The sequence below is a fragment of the Leuresthes tenuis genome, unplaced genomic scaffold (genome assembly GCF_036924035.1).
Source record: "Leuresthes tenuis unplaced genomic scaffold, fLeuTen1.0.hap1 SCAF_2, whole genome shotgun sequence".
NCBI lineage: Eukaryota > Metazoa > Chordata > Actinopteri > Atheriniformes > Atherinopsidae > Leuresthes > Leuresthes tenuis.
This window is the reverse complement of record NW_027325356.1, coordinates 10,275,060-10,294,835: the sequence shown is the minus strand read 5'-3', so window position 1 is coordinate 10,294,835 and position 19,776 is coordinate 10,275,060. Positions and strand designations below refer to the sequence as shown.

Genomic DNA, 19,776 nt, shown 5'->3' with positions numbered 1-19,776 from the left:
CTAAGCACTGTCTGGGAGAGTACAGTTTAAAGTTATAGGATTGAAATAAAAAAGAAAAAAAGACATTGCTTAGGAAATGTTAATTTCCAAATCTAGACTAACCAATAAGGACTTAGACACACACTGTAATTTTACATAATTACAAGCTGGGAAGATTGACTAAACTATATACATGATGGACGAAGGTATCTAGTGTCAGACACAAAGCAGATGTGTTATTGTTTTAAACTGAAATACCACTGACGACCACTGGCCCTGACACTCACAAAGTCACAAAAAAGTTGTTTTTCTAATAAAATGCTTGGTCATATCATTTTATTACAGGCCATGATGCCATGATGGTCCTGTTAGTTAGAATCACTTAGTTTGAGAATAGTGCTGATAGTCCTTCTGAATAATATTCTATCATGTAACGGATTTAAGTCCTCATAGAAACAAACTTTGTTCCCATCAGCTCTCAAGCATAAGCTTGAGCTCCTTCCTCCTGTTCAAATATGGTCACGTTCACTTTTATAAAGACTAACAGCTGAAAGCTGAACTTGCAGCTTCAAAATGGCAGAGGGTTCGTTAATAAAGTGAGGTTATGGTGTCATTCAGGATAAGAGTAAGCTGTTCCCTCACTTTTAAGTGGTCCAGGTTATACATCCTTATTCTGCAATGAGTCTGGTGGTTTTCTGTGTGATTTTTGCTGTGACCGATACAGTGGTCCATTGCCAGGGGGGACTACACTATGAAATTTGTCTCTCTCTTTGTTGTATTAGTGCTTACATTGTTTTCCACTAACAATATTTAAGCCCAGAGGAAGTTACAGATAACAGTAATGCTGTTAATTTCTGACAGATTCTGAGGTCAGGATAATACATGTGAACTAGGCCAGATGGAATTTTACCAAGAGTGGTCAAGTTGAACAGAGCAATATCTTGATCCACAATAATGGTGTTTTAACAAGCTATTTGGTCAAGGCATTAATTTGTAATATTGCAGTTTCAGTACACAAAACCAGTGTCAACTCTCTTGACCCCTCTAAACCTGCATTTTCCAGACCTCTTTTTCTTGAATCCCTAGTATTAGTATAAAGTGAAAACTTAATAAGGACATTAGTCATCACTCCTTAATTTGCAAGAAAGTGATCTGAGATTAATGGGGTGCTGCAGAAAGCAGCTTTGTAGAACAAGGGTGAACAAATTATATCAAATACTTCCTACGTAAACATATCAAACTCTTTGTAGGGCTGTATCATAGCAGAGGCATCCAAGCACACAGAAGGAAGTGTCCAATTTGGCTCTAAGGCTTTGGTATTGGCCATCTCCAAGATATGAAACCACTGCAAATAATTTTCCACCACAAAACATATTGCACTGTCTCCAGCTAAATCAAATTGAATTTAAAGTTCCATCAATAGATTGCATTATTATTTTTCATTAATACTGAAACAATCTTATTCAGAGGTGTGACTACTGAGTGTTGGACCAATTTTTTTCACATAAATAAACTATGCATACATGCTATATGTATGCACAGTGGATCTTTAATAATTTTGACTTTGTCGCTATAGCGTAGATTAGCTCTTACTGGTTTCATCTGTGCAAAAACAGGACCTCCAAAAACCTCACAGGGGACTAGTCATGCCACTCTGAAGGTTGTCACTGTCTTCTGTGACCATGTTTAACTTGTTCAGCTCTCTGGAGATCCACCACCAGCGAGTCCCCTGACTCTAAACACGATTCTCAGAAGCATATTAACGAGGTAGAAACAAGCAGAGCTGATTATTCCGGACCATTCATCTCTTGGTCTGGCATCTCAGCAGATGGAATGGTATTGGCGCCAAAAGCATTGCACCCATGGGTATACAGATGAAGTGCCAGTCAAATTCTGAAGGACAGAAGGCTTATAATAAAGAAGAAACTGTTTTGTCAAATTCAAGTCAAGTACCGATTTTCACATTTCAAAGACCATACAATTGATGGTATGGCACTTTTTCAATATTTTATCAATAGTTATATATGATAACGAAAAACCTGGTTGTTTTTGTTTTGAGAAAAATGTGTCTTAGGCAGATTAAACTATAAATCCACTTTATAGTTAAAAAGAAACAACGGAAATAGGCTTGCCTGGATCATTAAGATGAAAAATCACTGACCTTGGAGCCGTGTGCATGTAGTCTTAATAGATCAATACCATCTGCCAAAACAAGGATGGTTCAGACTGTAATACAAGGGGCCACAAATATTTCTTCTCATCATAAAGACAGCTTTCATCCATGTGAAAGAAACAGTTTACACTTCCACTCACAGGCAGTAAGTGCACTCCCTTTAAATTGTAACTGTAATTGTTTCATAAAACATTTAGATGACTCAAAGGAAGAAAAATCTGTAATAGATTAAGAAAAATAATGAGGAAATTAATGATAGAATAAATCTGTAAATAAGAAAATGTGTAAATATAAATGGAAATTAATTAAATTAATAAATATGGACATGTTTTTATTATCAATTTTTACATAATCTCTGTGATGTGTTGGTCTAGTTTCAGTTTCCTTGTATTTCCCACATCACCTTTGCTTTTTTGTCATTTTTCTGTTTTTATTCAGAAGCTTTTACTTTTACTAACAATTTCTTTATTACTGTGCCTTTTTCACCATCACTTTTGCTGTTTCTGTATAACTTTTGCTATCACCTTTTCCTTATTGCTTTTGCTCAGTTGTTTTTGTTATTACTTTAGCCTTTGTTATTTGTCAATTACTTTTTCTATTTCCCTACTCTAGGTCCTCTTCTGAAAAAAATGAAGGGCAGTTGCCAGCTTGTGATATTGAACCTGCTACAATTAGATTGGAAGTCAGTGAAGCTAGGCAACAACCTTTTCCACATATCAGTGAAACGAAGACATCCTTGTTAACCTGCTGCTGTTCCTCACAATTCACATATGCCAAAGAGAGGCGGTTGGGGGCCTGCTCATGGGCTATTTAGTTTGCAGGGTGCCTTTTGCTGCAGCTGGTTCTTCACATCTTTTTGGTATATACAATGACAGTACAATTAGAAAAAGATTGAAGAAGTATGGCTTGTTTGGAAGGGTTCAAGGATAAAGCCTCCTCTCTATAAAAAGAACATGGCAGCACGGTTTAGGTTTGCAAAGTTGACCAGATGAGACCAAAATGTTTGGTCATATATGCACAGCACCATCAACACAAATACCTCATACCCACTGTCAATCACAGTGATGTAGAGGTGATGATTTGGGCTTTTTTTGTAGTCATAGTAGCTGAACATGTCGCAGTCATTGAGTTGACCATGAAATCCCCTGTATACCAAAGTATTCTAGAGTTAAAGGTGAGGCCAACAGCAAAAGCTTGGCTGAGATTGGATCGTGCAACAGGACAACTCAAATACAGCTAAGCAATACATCATGTCTCAGCAGGGGAGTCAAATGGCAAGGCCTTAAGCACGTATAAGCAGAGGAACACTGCTACCAGTTGTGGATTTTACTGCTACTGCAGTCAGAGGCTTAAACTTGAGGTCAATTGCTGCTAGGTCTCAACTCTCACACATTGAGCATGTCACTCTTGCACTTCGCACTTTTCACACACTCTCGTGCCACTCATGCATTTTCTCAAGCACTGAAAGTCAAATTCACAACTGATGATGTTACAGCTCAAAAAGAAGAGACTGACAGCACTGCACAGGAACAGCAAGAGTTCAGCTCAGTCAGGAGGAAAAAGAAATATCCACTCAAAAATGATTGCTGGTTCAGTAATTTTCAGAAGCACCAGAGTTAACTTTTCATTTGGTGAAGTTTCAAGCATAAATTACCTTATCTGAATTATATGGTTAAGGTTAGGAGTAAATACATGGCTTTGTCTTGAATAACAGCCCAGTCGCCACTAAAGGTGTCTAAACACTGCGATTGCAACTGTCCGTGTTACTGGTTTCAAGGATCATGAGATGGCAAGGTCTCTTCCTGATGATTGGCCTGTATACTGGGATCTGACAACAACACTATACACCTTATGGAAAAGAGATTGACATGCATTTTTGATGAAGCAATATTTCAAAGCTAAACTTAAAATACATGGGTTTGGCAAGAGTAGAAAAGGAATGTGTATCTAGCCCAGCAGAAGAACGGACTGAGCAAGTCCCAAAGCCAGCAAACTCTCTGCAGTGCCCACTCCGTGTCTCAAAATGCAAAACTCTGATCCTGTGTCATTAGACTCATCTCTTAAAACTGAAAAGAGAACTTGTATAGAAGGATAAAGATTTGCTGGCATGCAAATTTATTTTTTCCCCTTTGTAAAAGCACTCTGTGACATTCTTATCGATGTTGATTAGAGTATGCAATTACTTACTTAAAGAAGTGGCTGCTAGTTCAGCCTTGGGCAGTGGCTGGAGCTTATTGTTGTTAGCTTGGATCACAACATTCATTTAAAAAAGTCAGTCATCATGGACTGCTTCCAAATTTCACTATGCTTTGTATAGTGACAATAAAGGAATCTTAAATCAAATATGCTGAGAAACTGAGATCTGACACCATTCCTGTCAATGAGTGGTTTGAGGAGTTTTGTACAATAAGCTCATTGCTGTTAGAGAATGTATAATTTTCCCCAAGCTATTTTCATGGTTCTTATTTTGTGAAAACAACTTTGGTTTTATTACTTACTATAGTGGAGGTGTTACAGTAATTAGCCTATAACTCATCTTACTGAGGAGTTTCTAATCAGCACAACTCTACATCAAACAGACACCCTACTGAGGGAGCCTTAGCAACAATTTCCGCTCTTCTGTTTTTAACTCGGTCTTTTGAATGGTTGCTCAGATATTAATCAGATGTTCCCATTCAGGTAGAACGCTACGAAAGCATAACAGAGCTCTTGTTCTTTCAGTCTAATGCAGATTCTTGTACTGAAATCAGTGAACAGTTCCTGTCAAAATAACTAATCTGAATAATTAGACTTGACCTACAGCTCGCCATGTCTTTTGTAGTAAATCATAATTAATACAGTATATTCCCTCATTTCTCAATATGGAGTTTTGTTTATCAGAGTTTATCATTTGTCAGAGTATCTCCCACTGACCAGTATTATCTTTAAAAAAAAGGAAAAGAGCTTTTGTCTAACATTGGCCAATATATTTATGGTATACTAACATACGGACTCAAACATGGAATGCAAGTGGTCAGTGCAGCTCACATTTATGCACATCATGTAGAAGACATATGCTAATTTGAGAGGTCAGAGAAGCAGAGGTGTTTGATGTGGCTGGTTGAGCGGTGATCAGAGAATGCAACTTATTAAAGCTGTAGCAGGAAATGAGGGGTAAGGAAGGCAGAAAGGGGTGCATGCGATGAGGACTTGTAAGAGAGCTTGAAGGTGATTGGCATTTTCCACTCATCTTTGATGGCTGGGGTCACAAACACACAGGTTAAATGCTGAAGTAGTAGTTTCTCAACTAATACCATTTGCATCCCCATGCTTAAAGAGTTTACTTCTAATAGGCTGAAATCATTCTGAAAATAATACAGCATAAAATTATGTTACAGTTCAGTTATTAACAAAAACTTCTCTTCTATTAATTCAGAAGCGAAGTAGAGCAGCTGTGCCCAACAGCTATTTCATCTTGAAAATAGAGTTTGTGTATGTGATTTACAGCTATTCTTTCATTCACATTTTCTCTTTCTTGCACACACATACCCTGGCTTTCTGATATGAATTTTTTTTTCCAACTCTTTGGAATAAGATGCAATGTCTGCTGTGCCGCTCATATTTGCTACTGACTGATGGTCACACACAATAAATAAAATTTAGAGATTGTAAATAGAACTTAATCTGTGGATTAACTCATACAACTTGCTTAGGGATACAAAAAAGAAACAAAGATTCTGAAATAAGGAAGAGACAAAGATTCATTATGAACCATTCCTTCCCATCATTTGACATTGAAAAAATTTAAAGAATCAAATTACTTATATGGTGGACGATGACAATCCCATTTAAACCCTAAATTACTTTAATCTTGGCTCTTACTATCTAGATTCCAAATTCTAATTCATGCAATTCTTATATAATCAGTGTAAAAGCTATAAGGCAGCTCCTTTATCCATGACGGAGACGTAATGAGCGTAGAGCCACCAATATTTAAGATAAAACTCAGCCAAAAGGATAAAGCAGTTCGAAGAACAGTGACCCACAGTTGTCTTTGTTATATCTATTTGAATACATTTTTGTGTATTTGTTCATTCCATTCATCCACTCTAATGGACACGTGTCTCTGTTCAACACTCACAAAAGAGTAAAACAGAAGAATCCATTGAGCAGAATCCAGCTGCCTGCAGGCTTTAATCATACCCTTTTCTGTTAATCTGTTGAAGACAGTTACTTATCTGAGTCAAGAGGCAAGTGCTGCCAAACTGATTGAGGCGTTTTAGTCATTGGCATGTAAACTCTCTCTACCCACTGGTTTTAAGAGTGGGTATAAAAAGGAGAAATTCACAAGGATGAATACAGACTTTCTTATCTATATCACCCTCCTTGTTATGGTAGAACTGCATTGTTCAAGGAAAAGTAGTCACTGAGAGAGGGTGAGGAAGCTCATTTGCCCATTTCTGACATAGTCTCTGTGTCCAAAAGCATTGCTTTTTAGGCACAACCTATCATTGTCTAAAAGCGGAAGTGTCTTTGAAGATGCCCCGCCCTCCACTGCACACGTCCAAAGCCTGCGAGGGGCAAAGTTTTGAGTTCAAAGCCGAGCAGTTCAACTTAAAGCTGCAACCAGAGATATGATTTTGGATGCAGGGGAATTGGCCTTCAGTGACAGCCGTGGCCTGGTGCCTGATGTCCCAGACCGCTCCATTGTACTACCAGCAGAAACACTTCCTCTCTGCCAGGAGACAATTTGCAGGGAACAGCAGCATTTATGTTTGCATCTAACATGAGAAGAGAAGCAAGTGACTGATTACTCTACAAACTCATCTGACATTTCTGTTAAGTATGTTTCAGAAAAAAACAGGAATGTCAATGATTTGATTATATTTGCCTTTCAAAAGTGCCATATGTGTACACAAGAAAAATAAATAAAAATGAGGACGGGGTAAAACTGCACCCACAGTATTTCACTTTAAGCACAACTTATCAAGAGCAATGGTGTTATTTAGTTTAGTTTAGAGGCCACAGAGGCAGAAAGTGCAGTGGAAAGGTTACCAGTCTTATTCATGATACCTGGAAATCCCCAAAAATGTAGAGTAATCCTTTTTGAGTCAAAATTACAGACATTACAGACTATCTCTTACTCTACTTAGCGCTGTTTGGTCAGGAATTGCTACAATTTGTTGTATATTTTCCTCCAATTCCACAAATGTAAAACAAATTACATCCAGCTTGATTGTTTGAGGAGCTATGAAGATCTATCCTTCCAAACAAAAAGAGACTGGAGTAATAATGTCTTGTTAGCATATAACCAATCGTGAGACATCTGCCTTTCATCATAGTGAAAGCTGTTCATGTTTCATGGTGGGTGAGCCAGCCCCACTTGACAGTCCGTCATCTTGGCCTGGATGTCGTCTTTCACGACACATCATGTGGAGCTCCCTGCTTCACGTATCTGCAGTCCCCCGTAATAATTAATTATTTGTCAAACTCCTTCAGAATTGTGTTGAAAGAGAGTTGCATCTCCCCCTGCTGTTTTCCCTGTAAATGTGCCATGGCAGAGCCGAATAAAAAAAAGCCAATGTGGCTGAACATGTGGCCTCAGAGATTTTTTTTGCTTTAAAAAGTCTAACTTTGTTCACAGAGTACTGAGACTGTGATATCAGTTAAGGTAAAGATTTTTTTCTCTCTCTCTTTCCTTTGGACAGAAATGAAAATACAAACAACAGAAAGTGTTAACATGAAAAATCATCACTGAATTGAATGGTGGATTTTGTAATTAGTGACTTTTCTACTGCCAAGATCTAACAGTGAAATTTTGTACACCGGTTATAAAGCAAAATAAAAAAATAAGAAGTAGACTTTAAGTTCAGAAGCAGCTAATTTCACAGCAGACTCTCACTCTCTCTTCTTGTTTTGTCTTTACAAAATGTGTGTAATGGAAGGGGTATTGTTTGGACCTTAAAACATTTGGGGTTTAGCCCAGCCCTGAAGACTTTGGAGTTTAAGGCTCATATGGCAACCAAATTCTCATCAAATTTCAAAATTCTGGGTGTGATTATAAGTTAGATCCTAAAAGCAACCTTCCTTTCTATACATATACTTAAGATTAATTTCCCAAATTTACATACAGTCTATCTTCCAGCTATAGCCTAATAATCCTCTTTGTCAACCTGAGCTTGTAGATGATGCAGCGCCATTCTGCTGCAATATGAACAGGAGCGACTCGCTCTCCTAACTTCTCCCAGTCTCAACTGCTCTTCTTAGTCTTTAGAAAAAAATTCGAATCACAGCCGTACACCCACTTCATCTTGGCAACTGTTTCCCCAGTGCGTTCACTCCATCACTGTGTCGCGGTACGCTAAAACGCACGTGCGTGGCTGTCTGTGGAATCAGTGCTGTCTCTACCAAGCACGTATTTGCCTATTTGGGTATTTGCCTTTGAGGAAAAAATCATTTAATCTGGGGTTTAAATACACGATTGGAGCGTGATTCTACTGAATACCACAACTCCAAAAGACATCCATCCAGTTATTTTCTATACCCACTTACTCCCGTCTTAAATAAATCTGTGTTGGTATGTCCTGAGGACCTGAAGGCAGCATCAGCTGATTTAGGCTGAGCTTTGAGCTCATATGAACACATGCTAGGCCAGATACTGGCATCAGCATGGTTACAATACCACATTGAGTTGACTTTATGAATTGAGAACACTTGACAATAACAATATGTTGTGGTTCAGCTACATAATTGATAGAGCTGTGTTAGCTTTAACCGTCTTCTAACTGAAATGTCAGCCAGCTGAGCGCGCTTGCTTTTCCAAAATGGTCTAGTGAGAATGTTGGGGAATTTAACACAGTGTTTACATTATTAACTGTCTTCAAAGTTTAAAGGTTTAAATGTTAAATTAAACTTCTTAACTGAAATAAATTTAAGTTGTTGCATGCAGTTTTATACTTGAAAAAATGTAGCACACTTTTGCCCGTAAGAACCAGAGGTTCATTTCAAGGGACTTTTAGAAACCCATAAACTTCTTTGGTTAATTAATACATTACACACAGACGCACGCACACATATAATACATATAAATATATACATATAAAGCAAAAGTATTTTATCTCCATGCTGCCTCATTGCAATTGATGCAAGCCAACAAGTGATTTTGTGTGCCATTTGTGTGCCATTTGTGTGTTTTTTGGCATTCAAAACACACAGTAGCCATTTAAGCATCCAGTATCTCCATCACATAATCTGAGGCAGCCTAAAGCATCAAAGAAACTGTGGCAAAGGTACCTTGAAAACTGTGGTCAGGAACTGTCTTTTTTTCCTGCAGCCTTTGATTATCAGTAAGCTTGATATAAACTGTTTATGGCAATGTATATTTTTAAATGCCCCCATTTCACTTTTATTGTCTACGGCCGTGAAATTCAAAAGTAATCGAATCCAGTACTATAATTATCTGTTAAATACCTTCTCTTGCTCTCATTATGACTTGCTGTGCAGTAATTATCTTGATCTCAATTAAATCATCTTAATTTTCTTGTGATCATTAATTGAACCGGTTTGAAAATCTGTGGTGTCAGCTGTCAGTATATGTAGACTGATCTCTGCCTAACAGACAGATTACAGCAAATGAAGAGAACAACAGGTGCACCGTACAATGTTATGTAATCCACTTCCATGACTCCAGAAACTTAACCCACAAAATTAACATGATTTAATCCATAAATTACTGGCAGAGTTATACTTTTCATATTGTATTATTTTAGTTCTGGACTATTACTGTGCAGAATGTTTGGATTGCTGTACATTATCATGTCTACCTTTGACCTTAACAGCATCATTTGCCATCCCCGTGATGAGATGGATCTATCCCCACAGAGACACATGTAGACCTGTAAACTCAGCCAGCAGTGAATAATACAGAGATCCTTGAGCAATAAAAGAGTGTAAGGCTATGGATTAACCTTTGGTACAGCCCAGGTGGAATGAGATATGTTGTGTTTTATTTATCTTATCAGTAAAGCCAGAGACCAAGAATAATTCCTAAGACCTATCAGTTACAAGGTTGTCGTATCAGTCTATATCTTGTGTCCTAACTGTTTCTTAAGGGGGGGCTGAGCTGCGGCTCTCTCACCTCTTCAGGGTAAAATCTACTGAACAAATCCTGACAATTACCTTCAGATAGACCTAAAGTCACAACTGGTCTTTTCTACCCTGTTGCTCAAAGAATGTGCAGTATTTACCGAACAGTTGTATTTCAATCCGAAAGCAAAGCAAACTTGAGTTTTTAAAATCATTGTTTAATGGAAGATGTGCATCAGGTCTGTCTATTTCCTAGTTTAGAGACAATAAATCAGGCTGTAGTGCTGTCTGAAGGTAGCAGTGTAGTTTAAGTAACACATAGCTGCAACGAACAGAAGTTTCTAAATGGAAACAAAACTATTTCCAGGGTCTTTATTTTTAACGTTCATCTTTATGCTCAAACTTTGGTTCAGAGCTGTTTTTATGTGTCGTTTTAAAACTGAAAAAGATTAAAATAAATGAAAAGAGATAAAAGAGTCATGTTTAACTCCTTGCCATGAGGGTTAGCAGTATTCACAGTCACATAAACTACTACCTGTGGCATCTAAAGTTTTGCGCATCACACAGTGAATATTTGGACATCAGAGAATAATTTATGGTAATAATCAGTGTCAGAGTGGTTATTGTGATGCAAGCTCATGTTCTTTATGCAGACCAATTACCTGTCCATCTCTCCAGCTACTTTCCCACCCTGAGTTCTGTGATATACTCCCTGCCCTTTTAGACCTGTCTACTGGCTGGGTATCTACACCCTGAGCGCGTCGGCTGCCCTTTTTGCTGGAAACCGTTGAAGATTGTGCCAGGGGCTGAAAGCCAAAGATGGTGTTGAGTCAAAGTCAGCTGTGGTGCTGCAGGGGGAAGAGCAGAAGCAAAGGTATTGCGAGGACACAGACGTTGTCTTCGGCAGGTAGGTTGGCTGTTGATTGGTATTTCTTTATCCATCCATCTCCCTTAAAACAGCAGTAAGTTGATGTCCCTTTTCCATGTCCTGGCCCAGTCTCCTCTCACTTTGCTGTGCCTGATCACTTTGGAAAAGTGGCCAGAGGGCATTTGATCAAAGAATCCCAAAAAAAACTCAAGTTTGGAGTTTCTCTGGCACTCATGATCTCCTCACCCTGTCTCAGATGTGTAGGCTGTCCTGTCATGGCACCTAAAAGCTGCTAATGTTTGCAGCTTTGTTGTTCATTTTCCTCTAATTTGTTTTGTAAAATAATAATATTAGTCACACTCAAGATTTTGTTATGATGTTGAGCTCTAGATTCACATTTCTTTCACTAAATGGCCCAATCAAAGAAACATCTTATATTTCTCACATTGCCTCTCTAATGTAATGTCTGACTCATTCAACTGTGCAGGAGTCTTTCTTCCATTGGGCTTTCGGAGTGACTGAGCCTGACTGCTATTGATGTAGACTCTGGGAAATCCATTCTTTTTGTTCCCAAACTGCCTGAAAGCTATGCTACTTGGATGGGAGAGTAAGTCACACTAATCCTCAAAGGGCTGCGTACACTGCCACTACTCATCATCGACTCATCCATGGTTCTAAGCTGTGATTTTAACAGTCATGTTCTCCACCTTTAGATCCTGTTTGTATTTAATTCATTAAAAATACAGCCAAGAATTCTTTTAGATTTTTTTAAACTTAGAGTGACACTACAGAAGTGTGTGAACCTCAAAAATAGGCCTCGAATTCCTCTGGACTTTTTCTGGTGTGAAAACAATGTGTTTGTATGTTTCTTTCACTTGGCTTCATGAGTCATGAAGTTTGTTTTTTACATTTGTTGACAGTGTCTTTCCAAATGAGCACTTTAAGGAGAAATATGCTGTTGGTTAGGTGCAGTACGCCTGTGGTGTAAGTCTCTCTTGACAGTCACTCTGATGTGACCTTTTCTGTGCAGTAACCAAACCTTTATGTTAAGTCACAGAACCATCAGACTCACATCCGATTATATTATGCTTCCACTTTATGTTTAAATGATGAAAATCCTCTGATTTATTTGCACTTTGTGGAAGAAAATGGAAAAAATAGTCTCAGATCATACCACAAATTTAAGATTTATAGTATGATGTGATTGAAGTCATCGCTATTGCAGGTGGCATCTCATCTTAAAATGAAATGATATAGAAATGAACATGCATGGCAATGTTAAAGATCATTTTTGACTCCTGTGTCTGTATTTGCATGCTATTGGACATTTTGAGCATTTATGTAAGTTGATATAAAATCTCCACAGAGCAGTCTGTCACATTGTTGGCAATATCCTGGGAAAACATGGACCTTATTTGAGTTCACTAGTGTGTACAACTCTGACAGGCACAGAAAATCTTGTGGGACTTCAATTTTGACTTTTATTTAGATTTGTAAATTGCAGCTCCATTTGCATCACTTTAACAGCTGATTCTGAAAAATACCCTCGTGTTCAGGCTGTGTTTAAATGCCTGTTCTGAGAGTTTGGGGAAATGTTTATCAGTGTCGACAGCAGATACCCAGGGGATCAAAAGTGATTGGTTCACAGCTAAAGCACTACTTTGGAGGTAAATTAATGATTATGTATTCAGACCACACAGAAGAGCTTTCACCAGCCAACAAATTGATGGGAAATCAGTATTAGAAATTATTTCACATTATTTCACATTAATTTCCATATTTACATTTCATCCTTTTGATGATTCATCTTCCTCATACTTTGGTATTTTTATGTCTCGGCACATGCACGAGGTGTTAGATTTCTTAATTAAACACATTAAAGGCTGAGATCATCAGCCAGTTCTCCCTTTAAGCTTTAACTGCTCAACACTGAATGATTATATCAGAAGAAAAATTATCAAGCATCTACTAATAACTTGTACTCTCATTCACGAAGACAAAGAGAGCATTTGAAACATTAAGGTCTCAGCTGCTCATAGAAGGACCTAAAGGTCAGTATATCCTTCTGATAGGATAGTATATTTTAGGCATCATTATATTTCAGACACTCACATTTAGTAAGTTAGTAAGTAAGTTCTTATCCAGATTGTTGAATATTAATGGTCAACATTTTTTACAGGCCTCCCAATTTAGTTAAGATTCACCCATTAACAATTCCAGGCATTCTTACACACTACAATGTTTTCCTTTAAATTATGACATAACGTAACTGCTACTTTTGTATTTAGTAATACTGTGACAGCAAGTGCCCAGCCGACTGACAAAAGGACCCCAGAGCAGACATGAATCCAGGTGGGTAACCCGGCAGAGGGGGGGTATAGCTGGTTGCGGTCCGCAGTGGGGTGAGCAGTCAGGTTAGTACAGCAGGTATGTGAGGCTGGAGGATAATGGCAGCGACCGCATGGATTGCGAAGTCTCAGAAGCCAGGGCAAGGGATGATGACAGTGTGAAATGAGAATCTGGCAAAGTCTAGTTGTTCCTGCATGTCCTTAAGAGGAAGCCTTGATGGGTGCAGATGAGACTTCCTGGAACCTGCTCCATCCCACCTAGAGCTTCGAAACCAAAACAAACACCACAGCAAGCAGGATTGTGACAAATACCAGCAGTCTGATCAATCCCTTTTTATTCAGTGCTTTCTGAAATCAGACATTTGGTTTCATTATAAAACATTACATTTGTTTCCAGCACCAGTGTCTGAGTGACAACTTAACATTGAATTGTGTCTTTTTTATCATGTAGGTCCTGTGCCATGGGTGTTGCATGTTCTCACACACACACACACACACACACAACACACATTCATTAGTCCAGTAGCATGCACGCTAAGCAGTTGATGTATTATCATATCGTCTCAGGTCATCTATATCCACAGTTGTGTTGTATGCGATTGCTGCTACTTGTTTTTGTTGGTTTGTGTGTTTGTTTTTTCTCTGCTTGTCTGCGTTCAGGTCCAGCCATAGCTGCGTTCAGCTATGGCTGGATTCGCAACAGAGACCATGGATTGTTGTCTGTTTTGTTTTTTTACAGGTGTAGCCGCTGGTTGTCTGGTTTTTGTTTCTATTTCTGTTCTGTTTCCTCTTCTTTCCTCTTCTTCTTTCCTTGTCCCCCGGTCCAGTTCAGTTCTATTACATGTTATATATTGTAAACAGAAATAAATAAATGGGCATCAAGGGGAGCTTTACATTTATAAAACTTCCCTTGGCAAAGCAAATCTGTTTGGCATAAAAGGTATTCAGACTACAATTCTGCTGCCATAATGCTGAACAGGACAAGGGGAAAAAAAAAGAATTGTGTCTTTTTTACTCCTTTTTTGTGTGTTTAAGACATTTTATTAGTTACATCAGCAGGACTGAAATCGCACCATGACAATAGTGAGTATCAGACCTGAGAGCTGTTATGTGACTTTGAGCTGTTGGCAGAGGACTAAGAAAGTCTCTTGAGTTTTGTCATTCAATGTGCTGCTTATTACTAGAAAGGCCACAGTGGCACAATGATGCCTGCCAGGGTGACCTTTATTCTGCTGACATGAAGTAGAATAAAACAGAGTCATTTGTGCAGCTTTGCTGAGAGTCTTCCTCCTAATTATCCTCTGTCTGTATCCCTGCAGATTGTTGATGTCCTGTCCAACCTGAAACCTGCAGTCCTCCTAACACTGGTATTTATCCTTTAATCGTACCTGATTATAGTTGATGAAGTTTAGATTTACTGGATACTTGAGGACTAACACCTAAAGTTACGTGTTAGGAGTATTTGGCAGAATCAGCCTCACCCCAATCACCTCCATAACACGTCACTCTCTGCTAGCCTCCAGCTTGCTCATCTTGTCATAAATAAAAACACTGAATCCTCACAGATTGATGTTGAGTAAGTTGCCAGAAAAGATCTGTTAAAGGAAAACTTGATGTTTTGCTGATCTACTGCTAAGAATGTGAGTGAGCATAGCTATAAATTCAGATTACTGTGGTATACAGTACTAAGGTATGTGTATGGTGTACTCATTAGTTTTTGAGATATTTGTGTATTCTTGTTTTTTCTCTGCAGCGAGGACAGAACACAGATAGTGGGAGCATCTGCCGCGAAGCCTCCTTTGAAGGCATTAGTCGGTACGTTGAATTGGCATCGATTGCATTAATGTAATCACACTTTGTTTGAGGAGGTTGGCTATTTTCTATTTATAACCAAAGATGCAACAGACTGTTATGCACACTGATTGTTGCTGATTAACCTGGTTCTGAATATAATTTAATTAAGCAAGCAATCTTGCGTTTGCTTGTTAGCCATCAATTGACAGTAATGTTCTCTTAGCACTGGTCTTTGTTCTTTTCCTAACTGAATATATTTGCCATTTTTATCTGCTCTCACTGATCCCAACTACTTTGCATAAACCATTTACACCAAATTACATTTTATATGAATAATGTTTCACCTTCTTGTTCCTTTTTCCAACAGCTTCAAAATGAACAATACTTTTTTACACACAGTTATTGTAGAATGGTGAGTTAAATCATTTATTATGTTATTAAGAAGGTCCACTTTTGGGGCTATTTATTGTTTCTTCAGTCAAATGCTCACAAACCCTAGTACTTCCACCTGTTCAGTGAGGTAATTATATGTCTCTAATCAGAAATAAGGTTTTTACTTTTTTAGTATTGCTATATACCCCTCTCAGAGTCGGAAATCAGTCTGCATGGATTTAATGGACTCCGTGCTTGCCTGGTTGTCTTTGGCATTAGAGTTTGCACCCTCCAGATGGACTGACATTTCTTGAAATGAGGAGGAATGCTTTCCAGGCACACCTCCTGGGGAGCAGAGCTTGATTGAACCCTCTGCCCCCTCTTCTAGCCAGAACTAACAGGGCTCACTTTTAATGGGCTTTTTAATTTATTCCTTAAAAATCTGGATGAGTGTTTCTGGTGGCTGTTACTGCCTTAGTGTTATTCATAAGATTGCACATTATTGTACAAGTCCTCAATTCCCTCCTCTGCCTTGTCATCTCAGGAATTCGGAAATAAATGAGAAAGATACAAATTAGCTGCCTGCCTAAGAAAACTTTGATATCTATCATACATTTTCTGTGAGTTAAATATGTTTCAGCTACAGTTGTAGATTGAGAAAGTTTCCACTGGAATTTAAAGAAAAGATAAATGTGAATGTTTGAGGCCGCTACAAACTCACAATTTTAGTCATAGAATTTCACTGCAAGTCATACCGTGTGAGAAAAATTAAGATACCCGTTGAATCAAACTTAAAACTACCATTTGTTGCTACAATCAAAATTAGCCTTAGGATTCTTTCGCCTGAGTCGTCTTTTATATGGGACAGCCAAGAATCGCACAGTATGTACCAGGCCTAAAAAACAAGTTGTTACTTATTGTCTTTTTTACAGTCGTTTCATTAAGATATGGTGATATGGCGCTGGAGGTCCTGCGCTACACCAAGAGGATTTCCAGTGAAGCCCACAAAATGGTAAAATCCTTCTCAGTAAAACAGGTTCTATGTACTGAAAAAACTAGAATATTGAAACATCAAATAGCTAAAGTATGAAAAGGCTCAGTGGAGTTTTAGACTCACCCCAAGGATTCAGGATCCTCTTAGACCATAAATGTTTAAAATGTTATCAATTCTAACTTCCTCCAGTAGCTCAGAGGCCAGCAGTTAAATTAGGCAGAAGAACGTCTTCAGGGTTGAGGGGTAATTAACCTCATAATGTTATCCATCCTCTGAAATCACCCTTTTTGGGAAGGGTTTGTTTTAAGTTGAAATATATTTGACCTTTGTTCACCATCCTCACTGCAGCCTCTTTGCTGTTGTCTGTGCACATTAGTGAGGAGAGGCTATAAACATATTTCCACTACATATTTGATGCAAACACTGTTTTAGATAATAATAATAAAAAAAATAATTCCGGCCTTGCAACTCATAGTAAGGATATTAGCCGCAGTGCATGGGCCAAAGAAATATTACGTCGTCCTCACCTAGCTGGCCATGTTTGTCTGTTAAAATGACTACATGCAGTTCAGACTTTTGCCATATGAACCATGTTAAAAAAAAGCCAAGCAAGAGGACAACAAGTTGGTCTTTCAGACATGAAGCAGACACCTTCAGGTGCTGTCAAATTGTTAGGTTTAACCCAGTAATATATTACTTTTGTTAATCACATAAAATCAATTTTCTGTTTTGGTAGGTCATGAATCATGTGAAACCTGGACAGAAAGAATATGAAATGGAGAAGTAAGCTGCATAAATAATGAGCAGATGTATCAGTCCATGTTCGGTTACAAGACTTTGAAATAAAATGCCTCTTGGCTCTTTTGCAAATACTGTAAGTTACATCAACATTTATGTGGGAAATTAAATAGTGCTTATTTTGGCAAATGGCACTCTTCTTTCCTTGTTTTAATTTAACTACAGACCACATTTATAATGCACTGTTTTAGTTCTGTTGACCACCCAAAACTATTTACACTGCAAGCCTCACTCACACACTTTGATGTAGCACTTCTAAGCCTGTAAAGTTTTTCTAAGGCTATACAATGTATTGCTTTCTCTGTCGTGCACAGAACCACACACCAATGAACCTATTTTGGACAGTATCAGGTTTGGTTTCTTGCCCAAGGACACTTCAACACGTGGGCTTGTTTAAGCTGGGGATTAAACCACAAATCTCCCAACTGGCAGACTAACACTCTTTCTCCTGAACAACAGCTGCCATCAGATATCATGGTAAAATAGAATTACCGAATGAATTAAACCTGTAAATTTGATGAGAAATGAACAGTGGTGACCTGGCAATTTAGGTTACACACAGCTGGTTTAAATGTAAACAATGGAAATATCAAATATACTTGGTGTACGCTGACATTCCTTCACAACTCCATGATTATTATGAACATATTAGACAGAGTGGGGTAGGCATGCTGAAAAGAAGATATTGTTGCTTGTGGGTGTTTTACATAATTCCACATGCTTCAAAGGACTATAATGTCACCAATAGACCCTGGACTGTGATGGTACTTCACTGTACATTGAAGGTATAAAATAAAATTCTTCAGCCTTTCAATTCTGCTAAGATCCATAAAAGTAGTTGATGTGCTTGACCATATAATGATTAAAGAATGAGTTCCAAATGAATTATTAAAAAGCATGGAGTCAGGCAGAGGTCAGAGAGAGTCTTTCAACTAATAAGTGTTTACTCAAACTGAAAAAGCTTTTTTTTGTTTGTTTGTTTCTTCACAGCCTGTTCCGGCATTATTGCTACACCAAAGGAGGGATGCACCACACCTGATACATCTGCATTTGTGGAACGTAAGACTTTGTCAATCAATTCTTAACCCGTATATTATCTAATTCAGTTATGTCTCTTCATAGCTTATTTAATGTTTTTATATGTAAAGTTTTAGTCTTGATGCATTAGTCTGGATGAATATCATCTTTGCTTTGTCACATCCCAGCCTTTTGTATAAAAACGTTTAGCGAGTACCTCCAAGGGGTTAGTGGAGTCGGTGTTGACATTATTGCTACTCGCTGCTGCGGTTTAGGAGTTGGGATTGTTTTTTTGGCATACAGTGCTTTGTATTCCCACCAGTGGGAATAATTCCTCTGTCATCTACTGTGGTCATCCTGGGGCTCCCAATGACAAGTCAATTGAAGATGGAGACATGTGGTGAGTAGTTTGTATTATCATACTGACTCGAGAGTCATGAACTGTTACAGATCCTTTTTGACAATCAGCACCGGTGAATGCCATAAAGTTTAGTTTGAGTTGTTCTGATGTGTGAAACAATGTGATATTTTGTGTATTGGCCATCTATGTTTGCTGCCCTAAAAAACTTTAAACAACATGAGACATAAACCCAATGCATTTTAGAAATAATTTAGCCTTAGCCGCCCACATCAAATTCAAGTCACTGATGTTAGCCTACAAAGTGCTTAATGGAACAGCTCCAATCTACTTGAATGCTCTTGCAAAGGCTTATGTCACAACTCAGTCCCTCTGATCGTCTCAGGATTGTCGTCTAGCAGTGCCTACACCACGCCTAAGACAATCCAAACTCTTTTCATGTGTCGTCCCACGATGCTGGAATGACCTACCGAGCGCTACCAGAACATCTATCATCTATCTTCTATCTTGTCTATCTTCAAGAAACTCTTGAAAACCCAGCTCTTCAGAGAGCACCTCCTATCATAGCACTTACCTTGTACTTACCTACCCCCTCTATCTCTGCACTTTATCTTTCTGCACCTCCTTCTATGTCCGCACTCTATCTCTACTCTGTCACCTCTGACAGAGTCACACTAATGGGTTCCTTCTATGTAGTTTATTGTTAGCTTTTTATATAGCTTGTTGTATCTTCATTTGTAAGTCACTTTGGATAAAAGCGTCTGCTAAATACATAAACATAAACATAATTTGACCCAATCAGTCTTGATGTTTTGTTGCCTGCAGTCTGTTTGACATGGGCGGAAAGTACTACTTCTTTCATAGATGTTTGCAGGTTCTTATAAGCTGCACAAATTTTAAGGGACAACATGGACCACAATGCATTGTATTTTTTATGCCTCCTTGGAAAAGTACATTCTTAATTCTATAAAAATACTTCTCGTTCTTATAGGGGAACTCCGGTATTTTTAA

At 38.3% G+C, this 19,776-nt stretch overlaps 1 pseudogene; it reads left to right on the top strand.

The window, feature by feature from the left end:
• Positions 1-10,444: 10,444 nt before the first annotated feature.
• LOC140302328 (xaa-Pro dipeptidase-like) lies at positions 10,445-19,776 on the top strand (annotated as a pseudogene).